The 12,931-nt window shown below is 35.2% G+C and overlaps 1 protein-coding gene across 1 annotated transcript in view; it reads right to left on the bottom strand.

Moving 5' to 3' along the window:
* The window catches only part of OLFM3 (olfactomedin 3), a 198,684-nt gene that overhangs the window by 95,853 nt on the left and 89,900 nt on the right, over positions 1–12,931 (bottom strand). The gene's annotated exons all lie outside the window — the stretch shown is intronic.

Here is a 12,931-nt window from a genome sequence, read left to right on the forward strand (position 1 = left end):
TGAAAGGAGGAAGGGGAGATAGAACTAGAAATAGAAAAGGAATAAATTTCCAAGTAGCTATGAAAAAAAGAGAGGTAAATGATGATTGTATGACACGGAAGCCAAATGGGGAGGGAGTGCAAGAAGGAGGGCATGGTTGGTGAAGGCCAACCATAGTTTGGAGAGAATAATTTCAAAATAATATTCAAAAGATCTATTCAATAGAATAAATCCACACTGAATCCTGATTATAATGGTTAAATTTGAGAAGCAAGTACTTCTGAGAAAGTGGTGACATCAAGATATGATCTATTTCCATAAGTTTGGCAGCAAGGCAGGGGGACAGATGGTGTGGAAGCTTGGAATAGTAGCATCACACAGAGGAAATGAAGAAATTGAGCATGTTTGCCACCCGAAAGGGAAGGAACTAAGTCGTAGAGAGGGAGACATTAAAGATGGAAATGAAACTAAGAGGAACTAGGAAATTTAGAATAGTCAGGGGACCAAAAGTACACATTAAAAGAGAAATGTTTATAAGAAGGAAGGTCTCAGTCAGGTATACAAAAAAAAGAAGTGGAAGTTCTAGAAATAATTGATACGTTAAACAAACACCACTTGGTTGATTCTAACTGCAGTAATCAATTTAAAAATAGCTACTATTTGTCGAGGGGTTACTATTTTCCAGGAACTGTGCTTAATAGCGTACATGTACTACCTCATTTAATGTTTCCAACAGCTCCATGGATTATGTACTATAAATACCTCCATTTTAAATGTAGGAAATTGTATCATTAGAGAACAGAACTTGTTCAAGGCTGTCAGTGAGAGTTATATCTGTGAATCAAACTAAGATTGGCTCCCAAGCCCATACGCTTGACCACCTTGCTGGGTGAGTGGATTGAAATACGAAGATTCACCACTGCATGAAGGATAAAAGAGATTCTCCAGCAGCAGTGGAAATCCACTTTACAGCTTGGCTTTCTAATGTGTTGTATTTAGTGTGGTTTTGTGAGTACTTCCAGAATTTGACAACAAAGATAGTAGATAATTTCATGACTTGCAAACAAGCATTATAGAAGGGCTGGGAAAAGAAAATTCCAAGGTGAGAGTTGACGTGTGTTTTAAATGACTGACACTGGAGTCCAGTCTGAGCGGAACAGAAGGGAAGCCCAAAGAGAGTGGCTAATTGGAAGCACAAGGAATAAGCAAGGGCTTGGGCAACACAAGAACAAAGACAATTGTTATGTAGAAGACAATGAAGAACTGTGTTAAGAGAGGAGTTTCATTCCTTCAAAAGTATTTATATGTCAAACTGATGCCCCTGTGATAAACTCAGAATATTTAAAGGTTAATTAGACCTAGTTCTGCCTGAGAGAAAGATTTAATACCAAGGAAAATGAGTGGAAATTGGGGTTCCTGCAGTCATGGAGCTAAGGGACCAAACTCACAGATAGGCAGAAATTTTAGTCCGTGCATGATGTTAACTGTTGAGTTTGTAAGGTTTATAATATTGACTTTAGTAAGGTTGTATGCTATATAGTTTTTATTGCTTTTGCTATTTTATACTTTGTTTATGATTAGTGACACTTAAGAACTGCTTTTTTACAGATTCAGCTAAAATCTATGCTTCTTGCATGTCCTATCGAAGAAAAATCTTCCTTGAAACTATTTTGTCAAAATATAGTTTTATATATTTCAATGCATGTCCTTCTTAAGGAAATTTGATATCTGAAAAAAGATTTGAAACAAAACATTGTGATATTTTAAGCAGATAAAAAGATTTTTTTTACCATTATAATACTTATATGTGGCAATAAATTATTTTAGGTATTATTTTTAAATGACTGATTACATAAGGAAATGTGATTGTGTTTGATTTATTAATATGATGTTGGACACCTCTACATTTATTAACAAAGTAATTTTTATTACTTTTGTATTCAGAGGGCTTTGGATACAGGAACAAAGTATCCCTTTATTTTAACAAAACCAAACTTTTTCAAACCTTGCCTGTTCTGTAACAACTATTATTTATTAGAGAATATGGGCAATTGTGGGGAATTTTTTGTTGACTCAGTCATCATTACAGTTTGCCAAGTTATAGTTCTTCATATTGAATAGCCCACAATAACACACTTACTTGAAGAAACTGTTTAAGATCATCAAAAAATAAATGGAAGAAGTTAAAAGGAAATGTTCTTGAATGATTGAAGATGGGAGAGGATATGGTCAGGGTAAATTGGAACAGAACTCCAAAACTAATCATGTCAGGCAGGAGGAAAAAATATCTTGACTTTATTTTAGGAACGAGTCAGAAGTTATTTGTAACATTTAGTAGGGTGGAGGAAGAGAGAGAAGTTCCATTTTTCATTTCTGAAGATGCAGCTGCTAGTGCTAGCCTGACACACGGTCCATAATTCTACAGAAAGAGTGGATGAGAATGAATTTGTCAATATCTAACTTTTAAGTAACTTGGAATATATTGTTTATCCTTTAATATGTGGAGGGAAGCTAAATCTGTTTGAGCACTTGAATAAGTGGTTGATAAATACATGAAAACTGCAATACACAAAGCTGTGAACAGAATTCCAAAAAGCTGGTGGCCAGCAATACAATTCAATGATGACAAATGACTGTTTTCAAAGAAATTTTCTTCCTGGAAGGAGAAAATTGATGGCAAACAAATCAAGGCAAGCAACTTTCTCCCTATCACTGAGAGTAACTTTTACATTTATGAAAAGCAGCCATCCAGAAAAAATAAAATGCTGAGATGAATTCTCCTCCCACCTGTTTACCTCTACTCCCCACAATCACAACAAAACCAATGCCCAGCTAATGTCTCAGATAACTCCCTATCAGTATGTGGTAGACAGACAAAACTCATAATCTTTGGGCACAATAGAAGGTAGAAAGTGGTAAGGCCTAAAGAGTTATTTGTCAAAAATTATTGCTGTAGGGTAAGATAAAAGGAACCTCTCCGAAATTTCTGAAAGAAGGTTTTGGTAGTGAGGTTGTGGCAACAAAGGATTTGATGGATGTGTACTCATCAGAACATACATTTTGTGTATTTCTGAGTTTTTGTTTTTCGTTAGTAAGTCTTCAATCAGCTAGCTACTTTTACTTCTGTGTACATTCTTGGACAGTCAATACCATGCCTCTTTCCATATTGCAAAACTCTAACGTAACTGTGCAAGAAAACACCTCCCCCAGTTTTGAAACAGTGAGAGTAATGTGAAGACACAGAAACATTCATTGGATTGCAATTGACTCAATGAAACTTCCTGAAACATCAAAATCTCATTAAAAGCAGCTATTGAATAAAAATATCACTTAGGATACACTCAATGATGGAGTCAGGCCAAATGTAATTTAATACTCTGTATCCAGACTGGGTGTGAGAAACTGTTAACTCATCCTGGTGCTATATTGCCAAAAGAGTTGTTCTAGTTTAGATCTATTTACTTCTTGGAGGAAGCCTACAATTTGTTCTGTAAGGGTTCCCCTGTAAATTTAAGGAAGTTGTAAAGTAAATTTCTCAGTGGGGAGTGCTCATCAAGCTAACAGCCAGTTTCCAGGGAATAAATAAAGCCTCTGAAATTGAGATGACATCACAAGGGGAAGGCGCTTTAAAAATTGTGATCACTGGCTTTCAGAACTGTGATTGGTCATTAATGCCTGAAATCACAGCTGCCGTCAGTGTTTTCAAGGCAGAGTTACTGGCAGCAGCAAGCATCTATGAAAACACACACCGATTGGCCCAAATTTACCTTTAAAGTTGAAAGAATAATTCAAAACCCAAAATAATCTGCCTCTGACTTGAAGCAGAGAACCACAATTCTCAGCAATGCAACCAGCAAATGATCTACTCTTATGGTATTAACTTTGTATGGGCTTCTTTTCTCTTTACTATCTGGTTAAATCACTAGTAACCAGTGAAGATGAGGGAAAACTCATTTTCTCACATCTCTTCCCTTTTTTAAGAAAAGCTGTAATAGGGCTGAATTTTGAGTGATTTCTTTTTGAGGAGCCAGGAAAGAAATAGCTATCTTTTTCTCCACAAATTGAAGATGTTTCCTTGACTAATAAATCAATTCCATAGAAATCAGAGTCTAGAGTCTTGAAGAAATGCCTTTTATAGCTCCAGTAATTTTAATGTTTTGATGATAAGTATACTCATAAAATACTCTGATTTCTTATATCATTCCTAAATTATTGAATTGGAACACATAGCTATTTACAAATGACACAGATCTAAGTTTAATTTTATGCCTAGACACAGCAAGAAAATGCAAATATCTGAAAAAAAGTGGTATGTCTCAATATTTTCAACTGTGCATTGCCTCTTAAGTATTCTCATATTCTATTTCATGTATTTTATGTTACCAAAAAGGTTATCTTAGAAATAATTTATTTTAATGTCCTCATTGTACATGTAACAAAACTAAGGCCGAATGAAGCTAAACTGATTTCCATGATTAGAAAGATAAATGGTCAAGGACTTCATTTCCTTTGATTTTAGCTTAATAACCTTTTCATAATTATAAGTAAATTCTGTCATATTTGAAAACAAAACAATAAAACCATGGAAGAACCTAAGATTTTCCAGTGCCCACAAATGTAGAGCAAGTATCACTCTTTTATCCCAAGCAATGGCAGTCTGTAAATGAAGATTACACAGTCTTGACAAAAGCTAAAATGAAATGGAAAACTACCACAATCATTTGGAAATCTGACAGCTAGACTCATTCAGTTGATTATCACCATCAGTCACCAGATTTTATACATACATGTATGAATCATTCACATACAAGCATTTTGAATATGATATATATGAATACATATATGCACACATACACAAACATGCATGCATACATATGTATATGTTACTCTCAAACTAAGCTAGGAGAAGTTTTTGATTAGGATAATCAACCATTATTTTTCATATTTACATTTCATATTTTTCATAAGCACTTACTTTTGAAATTAAAATGTTTAATTTTCTAACTGTTCTCTGGGACAATAAAAAAGATTAAAATTGAGTTACAAGGTAAATGTGACTATATGGCATGTGCTCTTAGACCAGGTTTCCATTACAATAGCAATGAAAGATTTTAGCATTTTTTTAATTGCTATGGGATTCAGATAAAATCATAAACTGAATGAGATATTTGGATAATCATTTACATGCAGTAAAAGGAATTTTTAAGTTTTAATCTCTGTAGAGAGTATGTTTAAAATACACAACTCACATATACAAACATCAATCACTCATCAATTATTAGGACTATTTATATACAAAACCATTTTGATGACAATGCCATTCTCTGCCCTGGAAGAGCCAGGTGGTATTAAATGCAGACAATGGGATGCTGGTGTCAAAACTCTGCCTCACTCCTGCTGACTGCTTGACCTTACTTGATCTTATCTGTGCAGACTGTAGAGGAAAATAACCAGGACACTCTGACTTTGATAGCTGTTTCTGTGATGCTAATTAACAGAATTGCAGAAGCAACCCAGGACACCAGGTAGGGATAGCAAACGGGGGGAAGGAGATGATGTCAGGGTATGTTCCAAATTGCACATTTGTAAATATTCATTTTAAAGTTTTCAACATCACATGTCATTGGCATTACTGCAATGTCAAAGCTCTTTTGGATACTGTGTGCTCTAAGGCTAACTTCTAATGAAGAGACAAAAGTTGCTAATCAATCTGGGATATTTCATGGTTACCTACTTTGAGTTCAGAAGATTCTTTTTTGCAAAAGGAGAAAGGTATTTGGATTCTTTAGAAAGCTCTATTTCCCTTAAAATAATCACTCGGACACTTGGAAGTAATACGAAAAAATGTATAATTTTTTCCAGTTCAAATTAAATTTTATACATACCTATTAACCTCTACTCACAGATTATTATCTATAAGCATCCCCAAAATATGTTAATTGTGAAAAATGTTAAGTGGAGATATAGTAGTTGATATTTGCAAAAGTCATCTATTTAGAATTTTTTCCTCACTAAATACGTAGATACAATCCAAACTGTAACAAATACACTTTATTTTTACATTGTGTTTTATGTGTTACAAATGGATTTGCCTCCATAATTTCATTTAATGATAGCACATGCCTGAGGAAAAAACTTATATCCTCATTTTACAGATGTGAGAAATGAGTCATAGACAGTTTAAGTGATTTGACCAGTAAAATGGGATAACATCTTAGTAGGAGGAATTAAATCCTTTCTCCACAGCCGTATTGTTCTTGATTATGCCATATGTCAACAGCAGAAAAAAGGTCTATAACTAAAAGAACAAAGGCAAAGTATTATGAGGAATAATCTAAACCCAATTAGTAAACAGTGGGGGAGAGTAAATTATATGTGCTAGAAGCTCTTGAATACTTCACACCTTTTATTGGAAGGAAGGTTGTAGACAGAAAAACTAGGCAGACCAGGTGGTTCTCAATGGAGCAATTCTGCACACATAGATGCATTTCAAATATTTGTAGGAGTGTTTTTGGTTGTCACAATGAGGCATAAGAAAGCCACAGCCTGGAATGGAAGTGGGTTAAGTGGTGACCCCCTAAAAGATCGGTACAAGTCCTAGACCCTGCAACCTTATTTGGAAAAAGGATATTTGTAGATGTAATTAAGTTAAAGATCTTGAGATGACATGATCCTGTATTATCCAGATTGGCCCTAAACCCAGTGACAAATGTTCTTATAAGAGATATAGAGGGAGGCAGCCACACAGAGAAGAGGAGGAGCCAGTGTGACCCAAAGCAGAGATTAGAGTGATTCTGTCACAAGCCAAGGAATGCCCGGAGCCACCAGAAAGCTAGAAGAGCCAAAAACTAAAGTTTACCCTGGAGGGTTTAGAGGTCATGCTGTCCCCTGGATTGCAGACTTTCGGTTCCAGAACTATAAGAGAATAAATTTCTTTTATTTTAACCCACTAAGCTTGTGATGATTTGTTACAGTAGTCACAGGAAGTGAACATAAAGGTATATCCTACCTTTATATTTTTGTGTCCCCCTTTCACTTTGCTTACCTTCTTTCTTTAGCTGTTGCTATGAATTTCCTGTCTCCACTTAGTTGTACAATACATTTTTCACTCTGTGTGGGGCTTCTCTGCTGCCACTTGGACATCTCTGAGAAACCACTCAGTCATTCTGAGGGCCTTGGGTGGCTAACACACAGAGAGGACACAGGTATTGCAGATCTAAGGACAGCCTCAGATAGAAAAAACAAAACTCTCCTGAATCCCTCAAGACATTCAAATGCTTTAGGAGACATTCATATGGGTGAAAATTCTATTTGTAATTATTTGATCCTATAAATAACATTTTTTGCACAAGTGAAAAGTGTTTGGGCAGGCTTATAATATACACTGAGTTTTCCATGAATATATTCATCATGTAAATTGAGGGAAGATACATTGTATTCTGTTTGGGTTGGAACTTAACTAAGACTAGTTCACTATTTTAAAAACTGTCTATGAACAAATGTAGTGTGTTCTGTTAGCAACAATATGCGAATTACCCATACCACACACTTCATTAATCTTCATTTGAAACTCTCACATTTACGGTTATTCTGTATATAAGTGTGAGCACCTAATTACTTAATTATATATTTTAAATATTGAAATGTGTATTATTCCATTATAATTACATGTCTTATGTGTCTCAATTATATTACAGTTAGATAGTTATACTGAGTTTTTAAATTTCGATGCTGGTAAGCTATGTTATTTTTGTGTGTAGGCTGGCAGGTTTATTTATTTATGGAAAGAATTGCTTTTGGGGACATTAAAAATGTTTGCAATTAAAATGGTGTACACTGGTTTGAAAAATATTAAGATTTCTAAGCTAGAAAGCTATCTTTCAAGGCAGACTTGGTGTCTAGGTAAGCTATAGACTCATCCAAAAATCTTCAATGTACCATATAAGCACAGCTAGACCACATCTCACCTTGATTTATAATATTAAGGCTATTTTTCCTCCTCTTCACCTTTCCCCTCCATTCTCCTCCTCCTGCCTTCCTTCTTCTCCTTCTTCACATCCCTTGTCTCAGAGAAGCTTCAGCTTTACAGTTAAATAATCCTCTTCCTCATCACAAGATGTTTATCGAGTATCTATCATGTTAAAAAGCACATTCTTGACCCGGCGCGGTGGCTCACGCCCTTAATCCCAGCACTTTGGAAGGCCGAGGCGGATGGATCACAAGGTCAGGAGAGATCAAGACCATCCTGGCTAACACGCTGAAACCCCATCTCCACTAAAAATACAAAAATTAGCCAGGCCTGGTGGTGAACGCCTGTAGTCCCATCTACTCGGGAGGCTGAGGCAGGAGAATGGCGTGAACCCGGGAGGCGGAGCTGGCAGTGAGCCGAGATCGCGCCACTGCACTCCAGCCTGGGCGACAGAGCGACACTCTGTCTCAATTTAAAAAAAAAAAGAAAAAGAAAAAAGAAAAAAGAAAGAAAAACAAGTACATTCTAAATATACTGTAAAGAGTATAAATTTGGCCTTCTGTCCTCAAAAGCTTATCAACATGAACTGAGAAATGTATGCTGTATACATAAAATATACTTAAAATCATGATTAGTTGTGTCAATTTCCTGGTTTTCTTCTTGGGTTAATGTTTTGCATGTCTTTTTATGTTTCTCCTTGGCAGTACTTTCTTAGATTATAAAGTCCTGAGGGGTTGGGATTTTATTTAAATAATTCTCTTTGTACAGATCCTAAAATAGCGCAATGAAGAATTAGTAGTTTAAAATTCTTTTTGATGAGGGAGTGAAGCTATGCCTAAATCCCTGATAGAAATCACTACTATTTCCAGATTACATAACAGCTATATTTAAAGCTTCTGAAATAGAGCCATTGGTAAAACTAAGATTCAGTGATTCTTTCGGGAAACTTAGAATTGTAGTGAGCATTTTTTTTAGTCACAATCCAGAGAGGATGTTCACTCAATAGAGTTATTAGCATTGTAATGTTAAAATATTTGAAAGGAAAACGGCACAATGGCATAGTGACTCAATGGTAATATTTTATGAATCTCGTTATGATTTCACGCATAGCTACTCTGTGTGTAAAACCATCGTAAATCTAGTCAATGATTTACTAAGGAGCTCAGTGGGTATCCTTTGAACAAAATGGAAGCAAATATCTGGTAGGGCAAAGGCATGATCTTCCGTAACTTAAGATAAATGTGGTTATATTTAGAAAAAGACACTAGAAAATAGGAAGGAAGGGTAGCAGAATATTAAAATGAGATTTTTAACTTACACAGAAAAAACAATGAGAATTTAAAATGGAGAGTCAATACCAGAAAAGCAACATTAAAATTGAGACTGAGTTGAGGCCGCATTGTAAATTCAGCAGTGAGGCAAAACAGATAAATGATGGAAACTGCTTGGGCCCCTTACTTGTTAGGGAGTGAGAAAGGGACTCACTTTAAGGATTGGGATGACATAGCTACCTATTTAACTACGATACAGTGGAAAAAAAACAAGTGAAATTAACATACTCTGGGTCTCTACACGCTACCCAAGTTTAACCTCACAACAATCCCTAAGATTGTCAGAAGGACAACAAATGTCAATTGAACAGTTATAGTAAAAAGACAGCAATGAGCTTTACACATACAGTTAATGTTTTAAGGGGCTAATACCTGCACAACAAAAATGTAATTTCCCAATTCTCAGAGAGGAGGAAATCCAGGCTAAATCAGATTAGGAAGCTGCCACCAAACCAGCAGTTTGTAAATTGAAGAAGGAAGATTATTAATTTGAATATAGGCAATTATATGAGTCTTCACACTACCTTAAACTTATAAGATTTCGAACTACTTTTTTGAACTCTCTCCCATATCTTGAATCTCTAACCTTATTTAAGTAGGTAATTGTGGAAGGTGTTTATTTAATAGTTCAAGTTGCTTTGTTATTTTCATATGGAGTACATATGTTATTAATATTAAAAATATCACAAGTGGTGAAGCTTTGGCAGAGAGGCATGACAGGTCCCCAGTCAGGAGAAGAAGGGGGTTTATCGAGCACCTTTGAGCTCTGCCTGACATGTCCTTGGCCCACATACTTATTCTCGGCAATGAGCTGTGCTGATATAACCTAACAGCGTTTTTTTTTTTTTTTTTTTTTTTTTTTTGGTTCTATCAATCATATGCCTTTTTGGGTTTCTCTGCTTAGACCTTCTCTACTGCTATATTTTGGAATACCTATGGGAACCCACACAGACATTTGAACTGACGTATGTGCAAAGCTGGAAGTGCAAGGGGTTTAGCACTTCAAATCTCAACTAATTGGAGACCTGAGCCAGAAGATAAATACACACCTTTTAATCATTTTATGTAAGCAGTCCGAGGTGCATTCAACCTGGCTTCTCTGAAGGTCATCAGCAATAACTCCTTTTGCCATCCATGGAATCTTTACAACAACCCTATGACATAAATTCTGTATCTCTATTTTTAAAATGACAAAACTGAAGTTTAGAGATGTAGAGCAAAATTCCAAAAGTCACACAATTTCTTAATGAAGAACATGAGGTTTGAACTACACTTATTCACTGCAGAAATGCTAAAGGGATATAAGACAGAGGTTGAGAAAGCTGCAGAGATGCCTACAGGGAGAGAAAGAGAATCATACAATTGAGGTACTTCAAATATGATGTCTTCCAAATTGGAATGGTTTGGAGACTATCTAGATGATGCCTTCTACCCACAATCTCTTACGATATTATCTCAATTTCCTCCATTAGATATTTATTAGGTCTTCAAGATCTGTTCAAAGGCAAATACCTTTTAGAAAAATTACTCTAAACTTAATGGTAAAAAAGGGCTAGTTGTTAGCTATTTGAGAGCAATAGCTTTGAAAGAGTATAATCCATTCCTAAGATATAAAAATCACAGGGAAGGAAGTGAAATTAAAAGAGGTAAAGGAGCTACAAAGTCAAATTTCACTTTTATTTATTTTGTTTAAGGTTTTTCCTACTAGTAACTATAAGGAAAATGAAACTTCAAAGCAAAAAACGATTAATTGGTAGGAAAGCCTTTTTATTTAAAAAGTCTTGAAAGTGTGTAAGGAGCAAAGCAATTTCTAAAGCAGTGCTCCAAGTTTAGCTTTCTAACTTTAGTTAGGATATAAAGAAATAATTATACATCTGACTTAGTCATAATTGCACCATCTTCCCTCTCATGAAAGGCTACAGATTATGTAACTGCAGCTATTGATTTTCCACATCAGACATTTTAATTGAAAGGTTAAGATGAAGCTGGATCAGAAATGTTTGAGGTTACTAATTCTGCATTAAATAATTTGTGACTTGAACGCCCTCAACAGACAAGAGACTAAGAATGTTGTAAGAAACATTGCACTTATTGGAAAAAGAGTATTACTAGTACCAATTAACAGAAAATATTTAAAGCTGGGACTGAAATAAAAGACATGAACTTCAAATAACCTTAGCTTATGAGTGGGAATGTTCTGCCATTATTGGTTTTGCTGATTGTGATACAGACTACTACTCAAAACTTACTTCCCCTTTAGAACTGACATCATTTTTACTGACATTGTTGTTAACATTTGAGGTATTTAAGTAAAGAAGATAAGGTCAGAATGATCATTTAGTAACTATTGCCATCCAGAGGCTGAGTTCAAACCTTAATCCCAAAAGCCCTACAGGAAAAAAAAAAAAAAAAAAAAATCAACACTCACTATTCAATTGTCAAAATGACTGATATCCCCAAGGCCATTAAGTGACAATAGTAAGCAATAACCCCCATCATCATTAGGACTCGAATTCATCTAAAAATTTATCAACAGAAATACAATGATTTAAATGTTTCAGGAGAAGAAATAGATTAGGTAAATTAATATGAAATAAAAGGGACTAGGGAAGATCAATACGTTACTAAATCTAGACTTTGCTCAGAGAATCCACTGTAAAACTCCAAATATATTCCCTGTATACTAAGCTAATGAATGCTACACTCGACGTACAAAACTACAAATTAGATATATAAAACTAAATATTTACAATGAGACTTTCATAAAGAATTTTAATTATTTTTGTCAATATTTTCTAAGCATATCCTTTCCTTTTCAGGTATGGGGACATGCATAATTAATTACATAAACCTTAAAATGTTTATTATGTGTTGTAGTGAACTAACATCTAACAGTTCTTAGTCATCCTGCAAGTCTGCCCTGACGACCCGTCATCATGAAGGCATTCTGGATCCCTTTATCTGAATTGGGTTCCCATCTCTTTGCCCCTACGGTGTACTGCACACACCGTATGTCTTAGGGTTTACCACATTGTTTTTGAAATTGTCTACTTAAATATCAGTCTCCGCCAGTAACTGGGAGCATAACTGAGGGTGGTAACCATGTTTTCTACAAATTGGTAATACTCTGCTGCCTCAGCATTGCTTTTTAGATGGTTGTATACAACGGTAGTTCTTAAACAAGTCTGAGTCCCAAATTCAGAGCTTAACCTGACTTATTTCCCACCTAAATTTCTCAATTTTTAGAATACTATTTCAATACTATTAAATTAGCTCACTGTTTTGGAGTGATATTGCAGTGACCTGTGCCAACATATGTGTTACTTCTAATAGTGCTACAATGCTGGAAATTGTTCAAGGGTGAGAACATGATGAAGCTGGTATCAAGTGCCAGAAATTAATGCTGTGTAGGTATAGCCAAAGGGGGGAAATCCTGCATGGGGCTCTTTCCAGCCTTTAACCTGTTGCAGTGGTCAAAACAATAAAAGAGTTTTCAGTGGTCTGAAGGGAAATCATTGAAGTTAAATACATGTATACTCATGGAGCCCAGCTATAAAAACATATTTAACAGAAAGAAGAGGTTGGGAAATTTCTTTGTAGAATGGTAATTTAAATGCTTGACAGTTTGGCTAATGTTTGCATTATTCATTAC

This window comes from Macaca thibetana, chromosome 1 (genome assembly GCF_024542745.1).
Source record: "Macaca thibetana thibetana isolate TM-01 chromosome 1, ASM2454274v1, whole genome shotgun sequence".
NCBI lineage: Eukaryota > Metazoa > Chordata > Mammalia > Primates > Cercopithecidae > Macaca > Macaca thibetana.